General features: G+C 48.0%; 1 protein-coding gene and 1 long non-coding RNA gene across 5 annotated transcripts in view; both read right to left on the minus strand.

The window, feature by feature from the left end:
* Slit3 (slit guidance ligand 3) overlaps positions 1-21,009 on the minus strand; it is a 587,543-nt gene that overhangs the window by 413,275 nt on the left and 153,259 nt on the right. The gene's annotated exons all lie outside the window — the stretch shown is intronic.
* LOC147001566 (uncharacterized) lies at positions 2,910-3,915 on the minus strand. Its single transcript, XR_015044792.1, has 3 exons — positions 3,850-3,915; positions 3,511-3,622; positions 2,910-3,118 (listed from the first exon to the last, which is right to left on the minus strand). It is a non-coding gene; the product is annotated as an uncharacterized LOC147001566 (long non-coding RNA).

Raw genomic sequence — 21,009 nt, forward strand, 5'->3', positions numbered from 1 at the left:
CACAGCAAACCCAGTCCAGTTTACAGAAGATCCTCTCAAACACCAGGGTCAGTTGATTCGTTGAGGTTTCCCAGGGCCAGCCTCAAAGTCCAGAGGGACTTCCATATTTGCGTAACCCTTGAGGAGAAACTTCACCTTGCTCCTCAACAGGTAGGATGGGGCTCATTGCTCAAGGACTGTGTTCATCCAGGGACACAGCAAATCAGAGGCTGCCTTGGTCTGCAGTTACAGTGTCTCCTAGGAGGGGCTGGGGCAGCCATACTTTCTAATTAACCATACAGGGAAGGTACCAACCACGCCGTGAACGTCTGCCATCCTAGCATATCCATAAAAGCAAGAAAACAGGACTTTACAAACCACTAGGATACAGAACCTGACAATGGATTTACAGTCTATAAAAAGTGAGGCTCTGTGCCCAGCCTGGGGAAACTGGGAGAGCCAAACGGGAAGTAAGTGAGCAGAGACCACGTGGAATAACTTCCTCCAGGCAGATCCACGGCACTGGACCCTCTGCAATAATTACTGTGGTCCTTCTCCCCAGTCTCTCCCAACCCCCAACTGTCCCTCCTGCCAGCCGGATTTCTTTCGCCTATAATTTTGAAAGCCAGTGGATATATTTCACTGGGAACTGGCTCAGGCCTGCCAGAAAAAGCAAATCCAGGACAGAAGTAGTGGAATTTGGACACAATGGCCATGCTAGCTGCTGCCAGCCCCAACTTCACCTCAAACCTGCTGAGGGGAGGAGACTTGGAGATTTCTAGGGACTGAGGGAAGGTGATAAACAGAATTATGTTTGTTTCAAGTTGCCACCAAACCTGCTGCCGGGCCTTCTATTCCATGGGAATGCCTGATAAATTTTCTGCCTTGCCACCCAAAGATTGTGTTCTCCCAGGAAAAGAGCACCCTTGCGCCCCCATGCAAGATGGGCTCTGACTACTGCCTGAGAAGGCAGAAGATGGAACAGATTGAATGGAAACTGTGGGCTCTGTCCTGTGCCCTTGACATGCCACAGGGATTCCCATGCATGGGTTGGCACACGAAGGCCAAACTGACAGAACCTGATGGTTGCCGCTCTGCTGGGCCCAGTGACAAAGAAGCTCTTGGCTTCTCCACATGGAAATTCTTGACATACAAATGTCCCTCTTCTCCTGGTGCATGACAACAGTCTCTATGTCCCCAGTATTGAGTATGTGTATATAACGGAGGAGACAGGTTTGTGCTAGGTAGGAACATTTTACACTGATCCTCTTCTGGGGTTTGGCTCCCTTATCACAGTGGCTGGTGGTACCCTTCAAAAAATTATTTTTAAGATTTATTTATTTTCCTATTGGTGTGTAGGACTGACTGTTTTGCCTGCCTGTTTGTTTGTATACCACACATGCTTCCGGTGCCCATGGAAGTGAAGGTCGGAAGAGAGTATTGGGTCTGCTGGGTCTTGAGTTACAGATGTACTGCCACACAGGTGCTGACAATCCAACCGCAGTCTTCTGCAAGAGCTACAAGTGCTCCTAACCTCTGAGTCATCTCTCTAGCACCCTGAAGGTGTCCTTTTCATCCTGGGAGGGTTCCCTGACTTTGGATGGCTCAATTCTGACCGTTAACTCTTAGGCAGACCCAAGGCATGATCAGCTGTGACTCAGAGTAGGAGGCCAGGGAGGAGAGCTAAGCTGGGCTTAAGAGTAGTGGCAGGCATTTGGGTCAGCCTACACATCTGGGGGGATTTGAGAACTTTGTGTCACTTGGGGTGAATGGAGCAGCTGATAAAAGGGTGGTTTGTCACCTGAACTTGCAAGAACCTGTCATCTGTACCTGTCACTAAGAGTGACTCACTTAGAGTAGGAAGCACACTGGTCACCTTTAACCTACAGTGGTATTTTTAGTTTCTCTCTTGGGTTATTCTAATTCTACTAAAACCTCAGAAGATAGGACAGAACCTCAAGGATTTAAAAAGCCACCAAAACACTATGTCTTCATCTTAAGACAATACTTATCTTAAAACTTTTAGCCCTCATTTTTTTTTTTAATTGAAAACCAAACAATAAGCCAGAGTCTCATATAGCCTGAACTTGGCCTAGAATTGTCTACACAGCCGAGGTTGATTTGGGAGTTTCTGATTCTCCTGCCTCCACCTCCCAAGTGCAGACAATACAGGCATGTGCCACCTCACCCAGTCTTATGTATTGCTGTGGATCCAACCCAGGGCTTCATAACTCTGCCAACTGAGCTTCATCCTCATCCCCCCCCCCCAAGTAATTGACTTTGGCAAATTAATTCGATACAGTCAACTACACTTACTCCCAAGCATTCAATTCATCCCCAAGTCTTACAAATGCTTGTCTGGTGTGTTGGCCCCAAAGCCTGTATTCTAAACCATGATACACACAGACTGTCTCTGCAGCTTTGAAAAGCATCAAAGCTGAAATGTTCAGAAAGTCAAAGGCTCTGCTGACCCTGAGCCAAAGTCTTGAAATTCCACCCAAACAGAGTTCTTGGGCCTGGCCTTGAAGATGACCCCTGGAACCTATCCAATACTAAATTGCCCAAAGGAAACTTTCAGTGGCTTGGGCCCTTGTGGCTCTCCTAGGAAACAACACTCAACATAGATTGAGTTCTGAGCTTCATGGTGGTTTGATAAAGGGGCCTCTCTAGGCACTGAACCTATTATATTGTTAATGACTAGAGGCTGTTAGCATGCTGATTAATGCAGTCATTGCTCAGAACAATGATTAACCCAGCAGGAAGGACCAATCGCAATGAAATAATGCCTAATCACTCTGGAAGGAACTGCCAGGTGATGTTTATTTCATGAGAACTGGAGGGAAGGAAAGACACAAGCATTTTCCCTTGACACCATTGTTTCTGTCCAGCAGGTGGGCAGCTACAGTGGGGGAACTAGTCCATATCTGATTTCAGGTGTGCATTCCTCACATATGTGGAGTTAGGAGGAAAGGGACCAGGAGCCCTGAATGGGGCTGAGCCACCAGCCTAGCTGTGCTCTCTCACTCTGATCTCCCACCTTTCCTTCCAACTTAACATCTTTCTCCAGAGCAAGCACTCACCTGAGCTGTGAGGCAATTCATTTCCTTGTGCATCTGACTTGGATGGTTTTCCCGAAGCACTGCCAAGTAGAAATGGCTCTTAATTATGTCAACTCATGAAACCACACTAAAAACGACTGTATCACAACGCTCATTTGTCATATTATTTAACGAACAAGGGAGGGGGTGCTGACAGGAGGCCAATAAAAGCCCTTTCATCAGAAAGTACTAGGAGCTGAGCCGGGTTCCTCAGCTTTCAAAACCAGCCTGTTTAAATGCCTCTTCCATGTCCAGAAGGAACCAGCGCAGAAGCAAGGACGTTATCTACTTAAGAGACTGTAAAGACAGAGCTATCTTTCTGCCCGAGTAAAATTAGACTTAATTTGATCTTTCAAAAAGCACAGTTGGCCTCCATATAGTGAGGGGGCTCAGCTCAAAGTGGATAGCATCAATCTGGAGAAGAAAGAGAGACCTGATTTGCTTGGCTTCCTTCATCTTTCTCAGAGTAGCTCCAGGGACCCTGCTTTGTCGATTGCTATCAGTGTGACATGATTTCTACCCGGTGCCACTCAGCAGACCTTCACCTGTGGTCCAAAGGAGAGAGCAGAGAGTGACTGTGAAGTTGCTGTGTGAAGATCCTAAGCCGAGGACTCTAGGTGGCACCTAGATGAGAAGAGGGCAAGGGATGCAGATTCTCTCTTGTTCAGTGTGGCCCTGCCCGTAGACTGACTCCAGCAATCCATTTCAGATTCTCAACTGCAGAATTCTAAGATACTATTTGTGTTACTCTGACCCAGTGGTGATGTGTTACCTCTGCAGAAGAGCCTGATACAGCACTCCATCCAGGACTCCACCCTGTGCTCACAGCAGTTGTCTCTTCTCCGTACTCTGTACACCTAAAGGAGAGTCCTTCTGTTCTGTCTGATAGGGTTGGGATTACCTACCTAGCATGCCCACATCCCAGCATCCTTCCCACAGGTCTCCTCTAGTCGAGCCTCAGCCTCTTATTTTGCCAAGATCAATGTTAAGATCCTTTGTTAGAAGCCCAGCCTCCACTTTTATAGGGTCTTCCAAAGGAATCTCTTTTACTCTCCCTAACCACACATTATGCACTTAACAACTAGGAGGCCAAAGTTAGAGAGGTCCAAGGTTGCCCAGACTTAGACAGCTATGAGAGAGGTGCAGTCATGATGATGATAAGACTTGGGACTCTAAATCCAGCGCTTGTTATCATGCCACTTCTTATGGGTCACCAGAGAGACTCCAGGGGGCTCTGGCCCAGAACACCTGGATCACAGCACACAGAATCCCACGAGTTGGGTTTTAATTAGCTGCATTTTGTAAATTCTACCTTACTTGTGTGCTTGCCATAAAAACCTTCTGGTGGCCACAGAAGCGATAAGGCTGAGGCACATGAAGAACACAAGGCTGAGAAACAGTCTATTTTGGAGAACTCATCCTAGGAGCTAGCTCCTGTTGCCATCCCCATGGCCTGCCCTGCTTTCTTTCACCGCATCCTTTTGCTGGGATCCACGGTTAGGGCAGCTGGCCAAAGCTCTGACAGGTCGCCCTGCACCGATCTCCCTGCAGAGCACACCCCACATACCAGAGTAAGCAGAGAGAGCATGAGGATAAGAATGTGACTCCATTTGTGCCCAGGCACTGTCTAATTCCTGCCAACAAATGCATTCCTTCCATGCCTGTCTATCAGCTGGGGAGGGGGAGAGGTCTGGGGACAGGGGCTCATATTTCCCAAGCAGAATTCTCTATCTTGCCTCAGGTAGAGATGAAACCAGCTGGTAAAAGGTGAGCTATACTCCTTGTAAGAGATCCACAACTGGTTTCGGGAGGTCACAGTCCATGAGGACTTCATTGGGGAGCTTGCTCTCCCAGCAGAGTTCCTGAGTTGCATTGAGATTCTCAGGGGTCAGGACTCGAGGAGTCACAGAAAGAAACACACATTTCATCCAGGAAGAGCTCCTGGAATGTCAGTGGCCACTGTTGGGACAAAAGGGTCCTCAAGGAACATCTTCCTATGCGAGACAAATTTTTACTCTGAGAATCATACACTTTGAGTGTTCTACCAAGGCTTTCAGGTAACGAGAGTACTGAAAAATTTCCAAAGCAAAAGAAGATACACAAAGTAGGCAGAGGGCAGTGTGTGGAAACTATGCCTCGCCACCGTTTGTAGCGTAATACTGTAAAGGGAAAAATACTTTGTAATCCCCTGAACCCCCTTCCTCTCATTCTACTCATGAACCAAAGCAGCATTGACAGAGGCAACCCTGATCCAGAGCCAAGTGACTTTAGCAGTGACATCATGCAAAGCACAATGTGGGTGGGTGACCTCTGCAGTGACGTCATGGCTGACACAGACAGTGCCTTTCACAGCACTTCACATCGGCCTCACTTCCCAGACACAGACTCTGTTCCCTTGACACAACAATACTGGCTGGCCACTGGCGTCGTGGGGCACCAGTGGTCAGGCAGGAGATGTGTGAGCCTGCCAGACTGTGGGTCTTTCTAATAGTGGTGCTGATGCAGACCAGGTGACTCATAGCCTCTCATGACAGGAGCCACCATAATTTGCAAAAGAGGCTTGGCTGCAGATAGGCGCATCTCACACTTTACCTTGGTGGCCCCGATTATTCTCTGAGATTTAAGCAAATGAGCCCATGACCCATTAGTCACTCTTGACTGTAGCCCACTGGGACTCATCAGGTCTCCACGAGCCACACATCACAATAAAAGACCTACATTCACTTCAGGGATGCAAGCAATTTAGACACTTAGAGAATGTTCCCCAGATAACACACTGCAGCTTCATTTGCAGCAAGCCAGTCTAATGCTGACCTCAGTAACAGAGTGTTAAGCAGCAGGTAATTTGTTCCTCCTGGCCTGTTGGGAATCCGTTTTAAGATGATACCTCTCACACCCACTTATCATTATGAAAAGGAAAAGAAATACCAATGGATATTGTGGGAGGCAGAAGACTGAGCAGTAGGATGGAAGGATGGATTCATAAAAACAAGGGCTATACTTTCTAATGTGGGGAACAGCTGTGTTAGTCTGCTTTCTTTAATTGCTATAACAAAATATCCGAGGTTGGTGACTGTATAAAGAAAAGTGGTTTGAGTAGCTCATAGCTTTGGAGGCTAAGCAAGGGAATCAATACCTTTAGTTCAGACTCTGGTGACCGTTTCCTTGAATGGTGTGGCAACATGGTCAAAGAGGAAAGGTGTATGAGAAATCACATGGAAAGGCAGAAGTCAGAGAGAAACTCCTGGGAGTTTCCAGAAACACTGGAGTTCCCGAAGAAACTGCGATAATCCCTTCTGAGGGCCTAACTGCAATGGTCTAAAACATCCATGAGGCCTCGCCTCTCAAGTGCCATCATAGTGGGAACTAAGTTTCCAGTACATGAACCATTACTGGGCCAATCACAGCCAAGTCTTTAACCAACACCTTGGACACTGTTACAAAGTGTTGTCTGATCCCTCAGTGTGTCAGGCACCGTGCACAGTAGGGCTGGCAAATATAACAGTTCATCTGGCTGCAGATAGTGCCACAGGGTCTGGAGATGGCAGTTCATGCCCATCCTTTGAATGAAGAGAGAGTTCTGCTTGGGGTTATGAGAACTAAGGACATTTTATGTTGCTCCTGTTGTTTTTATTTTTTTATTTTCCAAGATGGGGTTTCTCTGTGTAGCTTGGCTATCCTGAAACTCACTCTGTAGACCGGGCAAGGTCCTCACACATAGGGTGGAATTTTCCACTTCTGGAGGCCAGTTGGTATTCAAGTGTCTGTAGTTGGAGCACTGAGGATTCTGGGTCTGAAGATAAGCTTGTGTGGTCATCATCCCCAGGGAAAGATGGAGTATTTGTGGACACTCCTGGTCAGTCCCCTCTGAGACCTGTCCAGGTGACAGGGACAAAGCTTCTCTGGCTTCGGAAACAACAGGGCCGCCAACTGACTCCCTCAGCTTTCCTGGCCCTTTCTCCATATTGATTATCGGCTACTCTGTTATTTAGCTGTTAAAGAACACACAAGGAAGGATAAATTAAAATTGCATAATTTAGGAAAATCTGTTACCAGATTGCTGGTTGTAAATTGCATGTTGGCAGCTCATTAGCACAGAGGCTGACGGAGTGGGGTCTCCCAGACCAAGTGGCAGAGGCAGAGGCAGAGGCAGAGGCAGAGGCAGAGGCAGAGGCAGAGGCAGAGGCAGAGGCAGAGGCAGAGGCAGAGGCAGAGGCAGAATCATCGGGGAACTTGCAAATGTCAACTCTCGAGGTTCACAGAGTCCACCAACTTTAAGACTTTTAACTTTTAATATATCCTTTTTTTTTCCTACTTGGAGAAAGGACAACCAGAGGTCACGTCACCATCTGCACTGCTCACGATGCTTCTCCTTGTTTGACTGAGGCTTAGCTAACCCCAAATCACCCATAACTCCTTTCTCCTTGACTTTCTCTACTATGGAGGCTCAAAGCTACAACCATGCCCGGGGCTGCTTAGCACGTGTGCAGGAAGCAGTCTGGACAGAGCGCTCTGTGGTGCTTCCTAAATATAAACCGGAGTCTAGAGAAATCTCCTTCCGGGTGACATTTCTGTAAACAGGAAACTGAGAGTCATGGGGTCTGAACGGAGACTTGAATCTCACTATGTGCTTACCACTGTGTTTTGCTTCCTTCAGATCTTGACATTTGAAATCTGAAGGTTTCAGCTCCCACCTGACACTGAGGCTGGGCAGAATCCAGTCTTCTGGACCCCCCAGGATGCTCAGCCACAGTAGGCCCCAAGGAATGCTGGGAGTTGATAACCAAGAGAAGGAAGCAGAAGTAGTGGCGAAGACAACAGCATCAAAGGCAGCCAAGTCAGAGTCCTGAAGGCGCCTGAATGAGTTCTGAGCACATTTATAATTGGGAGGAGAGGCCAGGAAGAGAGGCAGAAGAAGGCTTGCCAAACCTGCATTTACACAAGAAACTTTATTACAGCCATTAAAACACAGGTCTGAGGCACAGCTCAGATATATTTAATGCACATTAAAATGAATACATGATGGTTAACATTTTTTCAATGGCCCCTGTGCCATCAAAAACCATCTTTTGAGCAAACAGAGGTCTGCCTGGTTCTCATGGGGAATGCAGACTTCTGCAAATTTCTGGCCCAAGGGCTTGCAGCTTCCTTAGGTCGGGACCAGCCAAACCCAAAATGAAAAGATAGGAATCTAAGACTGCCTGGCCTGAGCGGGAACCAGGACTGCTTGGAGTGCACACTCTGTACCAAGCCGAAGGTCTTCATGTGTCTTTTCTTTATTTCCCTGCGGTGCACCAAGTTTCTTGGCTAGCACCGAACACAGGAGGGAATATGATAAACTCTGAGAAGGAAGAATGCCTCTGGCTTTAGCCCTGGGAAGGCTCCCATGGCTAATCTCTGTACTTTTAAACCTGGAATGGGGTGGTGTGGATGCTTCCAGGAGCAGCTGCTGTATCTCCCAGAGTCCTGTCTAGGACAAGTATTTTTATTTTCTCCTAAGTTTTATTTCTCAATTCTGGTAGTTTTCACTCTGAAACCATCCCCTCATCCCTTACTCTGCTTCCATGAGTCTTCCCTCCCTCCCTCCTTCCTACCCTCCCTCCCTCCTCCCTCCCTCCCTCCCTCCCTCCCTCCCTCCCTCCCTCCCTCCTCCCCTCCCTCTCTCCTTTCCTCTCTCCCTTTATCTTTCTTCCTCTCTCTCTTTCCCCCTCTCTCAATTGTTTTTTTTAAGATTTATTTTTATTTTATATGTATGACTGCTTTATCTGCATGTGTGAGTGCAGTGCCAACAGATGCCAGAAGAGGGCGTCAGGCCCCCGGAACAGGAGTTACAGACAGTTGTAAGTTGCCACATGGATGCTAGGAACAGAACCCAGGTTCTCTGCAAAAGCAGGCAATGCTCTTAACCACTGAGCAATCTCTCCAGCCTTCCTTTCTCATTTTAGTTATCTCCCTCCAACAGGTGAACCCACAGACCCCTTTCCATGTGTAGAAAATCCAGGCGATGGACCTGTAAGAGGTACCTAGGTTTCCTGTCCGGCTTTTCCTTCTATCCTAGTTCTGTGGTTCTTGTCACTGTACCTGACAAAAGGCCGCTTCAATCTTGGGTTAAGGTGATATAGTTTTGAGTGGTGAGTCCACATTTGCCCATAGTCTCTGAGCTGTGTCTTCTATGAAGACAGACTCACAAGTGGGTGTGCCAACCATCTCCATGGAGAAGGGCAGAGGTGACAGGAGAAACCACCAAGAGATATGCTGATGAACCACAGGATGCTCAGGGTTGGCAGGGAAAGAAGGATAAAAGAAAATCCTTGTCGTGGGCACTTGATCAGGGGAGAGGGGGCTGCGGAATGGGGAGGCTAAGAATAACATCTGTGCCAACTGTTTATTTTGGTGATTGTCTGAAACTCGCAGGCAACATGGCTGAGCACAGCTGTCATGGAAACACGATTCCATCGCAGATGACAAGTTGGCATGAAGACAATGTAGGTGCTAAGAAGGTACAGCAAACAAAACTACCTGTCAGGCAGCAAGAGGGAGGAAGAAAATCTCCCCTCACATACTTTCCGTAATTAAATGTCAGATGTACACAATGCAGTAAAATAATTAGCATGCCATAATTACTGTTCTGATGGAGTCCTGTGTATATGCCAAAACAAATTGCCGTACTGGAGCCCAAGCTGTTAAAACAAATTGAGTTACTTAATTTTTACATGTAGCAGCCTGTTTTATCATTTCCTAAGATGCAAATGTTTCATTAATAATGCAGCCGTTCTAAATGCGCACAGCTCTGGGCCACCACACAGGCAGATCGCCTCCCTTAGAAACTGCACACCAGGTCCAGCTGGTCTGTGGATGAGCATCCTGCCACATGGAGCCCTGCCTAGCCCTCCCCCATGTGGTCTCCAAAGCCAACAGATATTTTATTTAATATTTTTAACGTTTTTTTTAAAAATAAGATTAACATTAGCAATAAAGATCATTTCACGTTTTATCTCATTTATGGGCCGTTTCTCTCTTTTATCATAGTTTTAAAAGAGCTTTTATTACTCTTTTCTAAGAATTGCCACATAAAAGTTACATGTATTTACAGTATACTGAGAGATGTTCAATACATGTGTTTATTGCGCAATGCTGAATTCTGGGTAACATACCTTTACAAATATCTAACAGTTCTTTCTTTGTAACTGTGTGAAATGTACAAAAAGTTATTGCTATCCATAGTAACCATGCAAAATCGCACGCGATCTCTTTGCTCTGACCAAGTCCTCCAGCACCACTGATGACCCCCCATTCCTCTTTCACCTCAATGACTAATGAGATCAAGTTGAGGAGATTCCACGGGAGTGAGACCGTGGGCTACTTGTCTCTCGTTGATGGACAGCACAATCTAGAGCTACCCATTGGTTCACGTGCTATATCCCCGTTTCTGTGACAAAACGCCCTGAGGAAAGCAACTTGATGGAGGAAGGGTTTATTTGGCTCACAGATCCAAGTGACAGTTCCAAGTGACAGTCCATCGTGCAGGAAAGCCAAGGGGGCAAGAATTTCAACCAGTTAGCTAGTCACATCCCATCAATGATCAAGGAAGCAGCAAAGAACGAACGTTCATTACAAGTTCCACTTCTCCATGCTAAGACATCTCAGGGCCCCTCGCCTAGGAATGCTACAGCCCACCATGAGAAGTGTCTTTCTGTATAACTAATGTAATTAAGAGAACCTCCCTCAGACATGCCAACCTAGTGTAGACATCCCTCATGGAGACTCTGGCGATTCCAGACTGTGACATTGACAGTGAACACTGACTGTAACAGTTGCTCTAAGCCTTCTCAGTGGCTGCTCACTGACCAGGAGGACGTCCACACAACCTAGAAGGAGTGGGTACCACAGTGTCTCTGCAAACCACACGGCACCTCTCCCCAGCACACTGCAGGCTTTCTGTGTTCAGTTCAGTCTTTGAGTGACCTACGACTTTAATGCATACTGCTCTCCGATCTCAAGTACACATCTCCTACTCCAACAAAGCCTTCTCTTCCACCCCTCTAGAGTGGCCTCATTCTCTCTTTAGGGTGTGACTGAAATCCCCAGGGATACTTTCTCCCAATGACCTATAAGAAGTGTCCCCACCCATCTGATTCTCTCTATACTAGAGCTCATGGCTTATTCCTTGGATTTTGCACAAGTGTGTGTGTGTAAGTTTGCTTAAGGTCGGTTGTGCCCACAATCTCTAACCCTCTTGAGGAAGGGACCACGCTTGTTTCGACCACTGCTGTATATGCAGTTACGGCCATTCCTGGAATGTAGTAGGTGACCACCACACTCACACTCTTGCTTTGTGATGGCAGCAAGCTTGTGTCCCTCACCACGTGTCAATTTTCTCCTCTACAAATAAGGGTGGGCTAGGTGATATCTCCTTAACCTGTGGACTATCCCTTCTTCTTAGATCCATGAGAATAGCTCAACAACTGTCAACACTAATAATAATTCCATGACATGAAATGCCAAAGAAACTACTAGACACATATAAATAATAATCACTCTCCTATCACAGGTACTGAGGGTAAGTATTATTTCCTGATACTCTCTGTGAGGATGTGTGTGTGTGTGTGTGTGTGTGTGTGTGTGTGTGTGTGTGTGCTTCCTGGTTTCCTGGCCATGATACAACACTTTTCACATCACGGGATGCTGAAAAGCTTTAAAATTATGGAAATTGATGTGGGGGAAATGGATCAGTGGTGAGAATGTTGTTTTACTACAATAAGTATCTTAGTTTGGATCTCTAGCACTAATGCAAAACCCTGGTGTGCGTGTGATGTCCTATACACACACACACACACACACACACACACACACACACACACACTCACACGTATTCACACACATGCACACATGCACATACAGCTGGAAAGTGATTCTAATGATAGACAATCTCTAAGATCTGTGCTTGGTCCCAGCCTTGGCATTCTACGGCCCCTCCCCTTCCTTTCCTCACACAAGACACTGAGAGGCAGGTCTAAGTCCAACAGGCTTATTCTCCATTGGAGCTGAGGAAGAGACTTTCAGGCAACAGTCTTGGGCCATGAAAGAGGCTTGTCACCCTCAGTCCTGCCTTTGGGATAGCCTAGGTGGGGAAAGACAAACTCCTCTTTCTCAGCACTGATTACCCCAGGGGCAGTCTCCTGAAACCCTCACTTAGGAGTGGTGAAAACAAGAAGGGAGACCCAGAAAATAGTTGACTCTTACCCTCCCGATCAAATGGGGCTTAGGGATGAAGACAGCACCAAAGTCAAAACCCGATCTGTCTAGAACACCTCCCCTCCTCTCCGAAAACAGGCCTCATAGCAGGCTACCTAAACTGGGAAGGTAGCCTGGAACCTTGGAGGGTGACCTCACTGGTGGCCTAGGATCTCTTACACAGAAGGAGCATGGGCTGTTGCCTTCTGTGGTCTAGTTTTACTCCAGCCAAAAGGGGCAGGTGTTTCACAAGGTACTCTCTCAACCCTACACCCAGCCCTGGTCACCCTCTTACACAGGCCCAATGCCACCAAGGCATTTGACTAGAGCAGAGCTGGCTAGAGTTTCAGTATAAACAGCCCCGTGACCTTGGATGCTGCCTTGGCTATCCTCAGGCTTGGAATAGCAGGTAACAATAGTCTACTTGGCAGTCAGACTAGAGCACTCGGCACCAATGCTACAGGGTGAGCAGCTAACTTGACCCTCTAACTTGAAACCATGGAAACCATGGCTTGGCCTTCCTTTCAGTTCTTAAAAAGCCAATCTTGGGGGGGGGGGTGTCTAGGATGGGATTCAGCTTTCCCATTAGGAAAAATATGCCAATTATTCTGCCTAGAAAGAGGTGCTGTGTGTCTAAACACACACACACACACACACACACACACACACACACACGTATATATGTATACATATGTGTATATATGTATACGTGAATACATGGGGGTATGTACATCTAAAAGTAAGAGTTGTGCCATTAAAGCTCAAGGCTCAGACCTGGTACCTGGCACCCTCTTTTGCACTGAGGCCCCTGGACTTCAGCTCAGGCCATTCATTTGAATCCTGAGCAGAAACTTTCACCCCTGGGCAAGACTCCGCAGGGGCTTTCTGGCCAGGCCTGGCTTCAGACCAGCAGGTCTTCAGAAGCATGGTGGCCTGTCTCACCTTGCCCAGCCTATGGCTGCAGCAGGAACTTGAAAGGACACTTTCTCATTGGATCATCACTGACTTACATCCTCTCCTCTCTCTTAATCGCCCCGCACCCCTCCCCCTCCCTTCACACCCTCCCACTCACAGGCACACATAGCAAAACAGCTTGCTTCAAAGCGGGAGGCAGGAGAAGGGTATCTATTTCTGGCAAGCTCCCCGAGGAGGCCTCAGGGGGCTGGTAACTTACTCGCCTCCTCGGATCAGCCATCCGAACAAGCCTTGCCTCTCCTCTCCATGCCCACCCTGGATCTTAGACCACCCTGCCTGCTCAGCGGCTACAGGATGCTCTCCTGCTTAGGCTTTCCCTGGCTCGGTCCCCCTTACCCACATCCCCTAAGCAGTCAGTGGCTGTAGGGAAAGCAGCTTCTAGAACAGAGAGGGTCACAGCTCTGCTTCCCTTGAACTGCCTTTCCAGGTCACACTGGCTGGTGCCACACTGACTCCCCTTTGTTCCCACCCACCAGCTGCACTCCTTTGTCCATACTAAGGAGCCTCCAAAGATTCAGGAATTCCAGTGTCAGAACTGAGAGGGCTCTTAACATGACAGGAAATCACACAATAACAATCCTAAATCCAAGCAGAGGAGGACAAAGACAGTCTTTGAGGATGGATGCCTAGGTGTGATCCCCCATTCCAGGTACCCGTGAGCCAATGACATAAACATCCCAGGCCTCAGTTTTCTCATCTGAAAATGGGCTCTGCACTGTGACATCAGTAGTAGATGCAATGAGCTCCTCTTTACAAGGACAGTAAATGTATCCCCTACCTCTTATGAGGTCTAGCTACTAAAGCACAACCAGAAATACACAGAAAGTCAGGCCCCGAGCACCTCCCAGGAGGTGAGATTACAGGCCTACAGGGGATGACTGAGCGATACAAAAAGCCAAGCCCAATTGTGTGAAGTGAGGCCAGGTCTTGGGTGGTTCACACTGCAGCCTAGGGAATGCAGCATCAGCAACAGCATTGTTTGGCTTCCCTCCATCTCTCCCACACGCATGGTGCTTCTCTCTCTAAGCTCTACACTCCACTGTATCACCTGTACCAGAATCCTCAGGTTGAATTTTGTCTAGGGTGGGTGAGAAGTGCTGTGGCAATTAAACAAGACAGCACACACACACACACACACACACACACACACACACACACAAACTGTTTGAATTAGCTCAGCACAGTGAGTTCCCACAGAGTAGGGATGCTCTATCCCCACCTCTGTGACTCAGCTTGCCCTACAGAATTGTGGGTCCTGGCCCCAGCTCCCATTCTTGCTTTCTATACACAACACACCCAGGAACGCGGTGGATTCTGGGTATCTGAGCTATTGCAGTATTTGACATGCATGCCAAGAAACTGCTTCAGAAGGAAATGGCACCAGCGATGCTATTTTGCAGAACTTTGTTCTGCATCAGAAAGAATGACTGATGGGCTTCTCAGTGACACACTCCTCGAAGTTGTCACAGTGGAGAGTTACTGTCTCCTGAGGACCCTAGCTGCTCTAGCACTTTCTGGAGACCTTTCCTAGGCCAGACTCCTTTTGTTTACCCCAATGACACTATAAACAGAATTTTCCTCCTTTAATTTTGTATCAACAAACTTCCCCCAAGACTGAACACAAGTCCTTTGTGTTTGGTTGCTTCCTGGGTGCTTGGTGTAGCTTGGTTCCATTAAAACCTTAAAGCATTGGGCAGTCTTTTTTCAGGTACCCAGTGCTAAGCTAATTAAAGAGAAATAGATGCCATAGGGAAAAAGCGTCCTTGGTACACTTACACTAGGCTAAAGGGCCCAGGAGTCGCTGTTTGCTGGATGAGAAGGCTGATGGACAAGACGGAACATGTTTTGCTATTCTTTGTGCAGAAGATGCTTTGCAAATGATTTTGCACGTATGGTGCTCTCTCTTCCTTTCAGCTATTCTGTTCTCAAGATCCTCAGGTCTCAGGAGGATTCTGAGACCCTGGGAGGTAAGCAAGCTTGTCCAATACACATGGCTAGCTGGGGAGAACTAGCTCCGCACTGACAGCTACTAAACTGACTCTATCAAGCACTAGCCAGACCCCTGTGGCTTCCAGTCAAGTCAAATGTGGATGGAAGAATTAGAGTAAAGTGGGAGTGAGGGAGCCACACCAGGAAGAAGTTAGTGATGGAGACAACGTTGAGATAGTGACAAGTTCATATAGTGCCAAACTACAAGGCTGAGGCTCTTCTGGGAAAAGCCAGAGAACCTTTTCTATGCCTCTTGTCAGCAGCTATCCCTCTATCCGTGCCTCGCTCAAATGAAGAATGCACTGGGAGAAGCCAATCTATCTGCCAGTGTCCCAGGGACCTGCTCTGTGCCAGATACCCTCATGAGCAAATATTGATATATTAACCGCAGCTCAAACACTCTAAGAGCAGCAAACACGCTCAGCACGGAGCGGGTTGGCTGGCCTGTGGCCACCTCCCTACAGCCCAGAGCCAGAAATGGGCTGTTCTTCCCATTGGAGGAATCTCTGCAGGGCCTTTGAACTGAGGCTAGCTAGAGGACATGAGTCCAGGGGATACTAAAAAGAATTCTTGATGATGGGCAAGTGGCACGGGAAGCTGGAGATAGAACCAAGGTCTGTCCATAAAGAGCTCTGGGGATCGCCATCACTATCCTTGTGCAAGCTACAGAGCTGTGAAATTAGGCCTGGAGGAGGAGCCTGGGGAATGAGGTGCTCTAGGGCCATGATTGTGATGCTGACAAGTCTAATGGATCCAAGTCTGACCCTGCTCTTGTTGATATTTACAGAGTAATAAAAGCCAGAAACTGCTTCATCTCTTTCTCTCTTCATGTTACTCCCTCTGCCCCTAAAGAAGAGAATGGAACTAAGTTTTGTTTAAAAGTGTGACATTTAATTAATTACGTTAGAAGATGGCAGGGCTGGAAGAGACTCAAGACTGTTTAACCCAAACTTTTAATTTAATGGCGAGGAGATACTCCCAGGAAGGTTAGCTAATCTGCCAAGATCCTGTGTAATAAATGACACTGGCACCTTCCAGCTGTGGCCAGTCTGTCTGCTGAAATCTTGAGTGGGTACACAGGGTGCTAGGTGAGTGTAAAGATGAAGGAAGAGAGGCTGGCAGGTAGGGTGCACACTTGTGGGCCTGTGGCATGGTGATGGTGTAGTATGAAGAAGGTCACATGCCCAGCTAGTATGCAGTAAGTAAGGAAGACAAGATGTCCGACAGGCAGGGACTGTAGTAGAATCCTAGGACTGAATGGAAGGTACTGCTTGTAGCGCCATGAGCAAGCATGATTCTGAGGCATTGTCTGGACTCCGCAGTCAAGTGTTCTGCAATTGATTCATGATGTAACCCACAGGCACATGAGAGGAGTACCCACAAATACGCCAATTACCTTGAAGTCCTCTTTGGATGTTTACGGCTAATACTTCAGATGCTCCTGGACTCTGGGTTTTTTTTTTTTTTTTTTTCCACAAGCAAACAATGGTAGATTCTTCCCAGGAGAAAACAGGCTATTTTATGATGGTGTGCAGACCGATAGGAGCCCACTGGATGCAGGAAGAAAGCAGGGGGCGGAGGGGTGGGGTATGCAGGAGGCAGTGCTGGTAGCTCTGCTGGCATCTTGCTGCCTTTGCTAGCACTACAAGACTCCTCTGCAAGGAGGACACCACAGACCTATCCTATCCCCAGGAGAGAGTCACTCAGAGGCCACAGAAGCATGTGGCAAATCTTAGATAAGGCATTCAGCTTTCTGCCATCATGGAGACTTCGAAATCCCAGAAGCAACATTTCCGACCACCACCTGAGACTTCAGGGACCACAAAAGGAGGAGTGGGGTGACAGTAGCTAGGAGCAGGACAGTGTGAGGCTTTCTTCCGCACACTGGGAGGATGGCTCAACATCGCTTCTGGGAGGAAAGAGGGTTTGGAGAGTTGGTACTGGGTGAAGGAAACTCATAGACAGCAGGAATTAGGTGCTCCAGGGGCATCTCCAGTCATGGCCCAACGGATTCACTGATATTAATATATTTATTTTTTGTCTGTCTGTCTGTCTGTCTGTCTCTCTCTCTCTCTCTCTTTCTCTCTCTGCATGTCAACAGTATCCCTCTGCCTCTGAATCAAGAACAAACCCTTTTGGCTTTAGCCCTCCTCAGCAGCAGGACAGGACCCCCAACCCGTCTCCTGTGTGATTCCCATGCTCTGGGCAAACCTGTCCCTGTACAGAATCTGAAAACAGCCCTTCTACCGCTCTTGATCAGACTCTATTATTTCCTACTCTTACCTTCCTTCTTGGTCAGAATTTGTCCCATCCTTCGTGGCCACTGCTCCAACAAGCCTCCCCTGCGGCTTGGAGACTGGCTCACTCTCTCCCTGTAGCAGCTTTAGGTCTAGCACAGTCACATTCCCCTCCTCCGAATTATGGAACTGAACATGGATGATGGCCTGCCTGCTACCTGACTTATTCCAGCCTCCACTTATACCCTCAGTGGAAATGGTTCAGCCCCAGCATCAAGGACCTTGAAAAGAGACTTTTCCGAATGAATTCAGGTCATGAGTGTGCATTATTCTGCCATGGGTTCCCATCCGTTGCATATTCGCTGTGAATACAAACTAAACCGTAACCGGTTACTTTATTTAAACCCGGCATGGAGCCTTCTCTTTTAATAAAGCAGAATCCGTTAAGGATTATAAACAAACAGTGTTTTATGAACTAAGTCTGCAGTGCACTAGTCACTCAAGGGCAAAAACTGGGCTCTGGGCGGCGGAGCCAGCTATAAATAAAGATAAGGCCCTGCCAGGCAGGGGCCTGGGCAGAGTAATTGCTGCCTCCATAATCAGTCGCTCCCCTCCTCCTGCAGGGCCACAAATCACGGTGGTGTTGGGTCACTGCCCACTGGATTCAGCCCCGAGACAGAGAGATAGGAAAGCGGTTCATTAGCACCAAGACTAAGTGTCTAGGCTCCAGAGGAAAGTGAGGTATGCACCCGCCCTTCAGTGTGCACACACCTCGAATGGCTGCTGGAGGGTCAACTGCAAGGAGCCTTAAAGAGGGAGTTCTTCCAGTGTCCACATCGTCCCCCACCCATCCCCCGTGGGGCAACTACCTTTGCTCTCCTAACGCTGCTCTCACCTCCTGTCCTGCTACCGGAGCTGCCTGGCGTTCCAGCTCAGACCTGGGGCACATCAGTTGGCTCTGGCAATGGAAGCCTGGTCTAAGCAGAATCACTGGGAGTTCCCAGTGAGGGCGTTCACGCTGCAGCTGGATGCCCTGCGGCTTCCTAAGTTGGTTGGGGGATGAAGAACTCATCTTGCAAGCTGCCTGAGGACACCTCTCTCATTTTGACACGAAGCCCATCTGGCCCAGGGAAGAAACTGAAGAGATAGAAAGGTTATAAAGAGGAGAAGAGCACAGGCCTAGTCCTGCAGTCCTCATTCCTCTGTGAGCTGCTTATCCGCCCACCTCTTTGCTTTGGGGTCTTCCATAATAGCATGACATCATCAACCACAACATCAGTTCCCAAGCTCCAATGAAGTATCAGCATGCTGTCGTGCCACACCCAGCACCAATAATGTGAGAGTCCAGTGTTTTGTTATGGAGGATATACAGTCTGCATTAGTATATCCCCGGGCCTTACAGAGAGGTTAAGAACCTCTGTCAAGGTTATGTGAATAGCAACTTGTATAGCTACAGTGTAAACTCAGTCTGACACTGTGGCCCATGCTCAGACCCACACACGATTACTATAGCATGAGCTCCATCTCTGTCTACATCAGCAGTTAGATGTGTGAGCATGCGTGCGTGTACGTGTGTGAGAGAGCTAGTTTACAACAGGGAGACTGAAGTAGAACATGGTTAAAAGAAATATTAATAATAAAGGGGACAGAAGACAAAAGGCTCAGAAGAAAAGGCCCTACCATCTCAAACTGTCCAGATCAGTGTCGTTAAATGCCAGGCTTGGATGCTCATTCCCGGAGAAAGCCAAGTGTGGGGCAGGAATTCAGTGACCCTCACATGAGGATCATACACAAGCGCATGTGCATCTCACCTTCACCGGATTTCCGTGGTGTGGAACACGCAAGGGATGTCCATCTTGATTCTAGGGCTGAAAGCAGTGAGTCCCACTGCACTGTGGGCTTGCCTATCCATCTCATAACTTTCCTGCCCGCAGCACCCTCACCTCCATTTTCTATAGCTTGGCAGTGTCGCTTGCCAGGGACACAGAGCCTGTGCACATGTGGTTCCCCGGGACGAGAATGCCCCCTCATTTCCACAGGGGCCCCACAGCAGAGCTCCACTCCTCCCCTCAGTTTGGAGGCCCATCTTCTTTGACCTTTCTGGTGGCCCTGATTTCTGCTCTCACAGCTCTGTACTGTTCCTTCCTGGGAAGTTGCACATTTTGCTGTTTCCCACAACTGGCTAAGGCGCCTGTGTCTTTAGCATCCAGTTCTCTTGACTACAGACGCCTAAAGGCACAGGCCATGCTCCTTCACTCAAATTTCACCTCAAGAGGAGTTTAACACCAAGCCGGGGACACTTTCAGTTAATAATCAGTGAACGCCAGGCGAAGGAATGTATATCTAGAATGACAGCGGGATACAGCGTGTCCCTAACAGGAGGGGTCTGGGGGATTATGGGAGGATGGACTCGTTGGAAGCCATATCCCAAAGACCTCTCAAGGACCCAGGCCTCTGGGCTCAATCTTGTCCTTCAGGATGGCTTCTATGGCAGGAAGATGGCACACTGGTTCGGATCCCCAAACAAAAACCCTGCTACCTGGGCAGAAAGAAATGGGCTCCATCCTACCACAGCAGAAGCTCGTGTGAATCTGAGAATGAGAAAGCCACAGGGTAAGCTACTGCCTGCCTGGGATGCAGCCTCTTAGCTTCTTTAATCTTGCAGGGAAAGAACCTTTTACATTCAGCCCAGTTCTGCTTAACTGTGGGCCTCTTGTCCTCACCTTACAATTACCACCTTTTAAAACCAAGTCACAAAATTAATTGCCCCTTAATGAAGCAGGGTGGCAATTAAGGGCAGTGAGCCTTGTGAAGAAGGAGAAACACGTTTGTCGGAGGCAAACCGTCAGGAGTCGGGCTTTGGAGGCATCGTTTTGGTTGTAATTATTTTCCAAGGCTGCGTGACACCTTCTTAGACCTGGCCAAAGCTGCCAGGCTTCGCAGAAAGTCATTGTTCCCTCAGAGTTAATTAGAGTCCAATTTGGAGCTTCCCGTCTCCCGGACTGGAGAGGAAGTACAGTTTATTACTGCTCTGTGCCCACCAGGTCCACTGAGGACAAGGGCACAACAGACTCTCACCTGGCCAATTCTAGTCTGTGCAGCACAGATGTGCCCACAGGGGACGGATGTACAGAGGCTGAAGAAGTCTAAAGCTGCAGGCAAGACCCCAAGACTCCACCTTAATGAGGCTCCCTGCCTTAAAGAAAGCCCACCTATGTGACTAGGCTTCTAGCAAGGTAACTCCAATTGCATCCTTAGTGTCTGGCCCCATCCATGGGGTACCTTGGGTACCTTAAGCAGAGCTAAAGGCCTTAGATGACCAAGGAGCAGAGGACAATACAATATGGAGATGAAGTATCTTGTTCTTAGGTTACCAGCCCCTCTCAGCTCTGGCGTTCTAGAATAATGTCCCTTCATTACAGAAAATACAACGAGAACAATAGATTGTACTTAGCGAATTATCCTAGCAAGGGATGAAGCTTTCCATTTTAGAGCAC

The sequence above is a fragment of the Mus caroli genome, unplaced genomic scaffold (genome assembly GCF_978045245.1).
Source record: "Mus caroli unplaced genomic scaffold, Mus_caroli_1 scaffold_13, whole genome shotgun sequence".
NCBI lineage: Eukaryota > Metazoa > Chordata > Mammalia > Rodentia > Muridae > Mus > Mus caroli.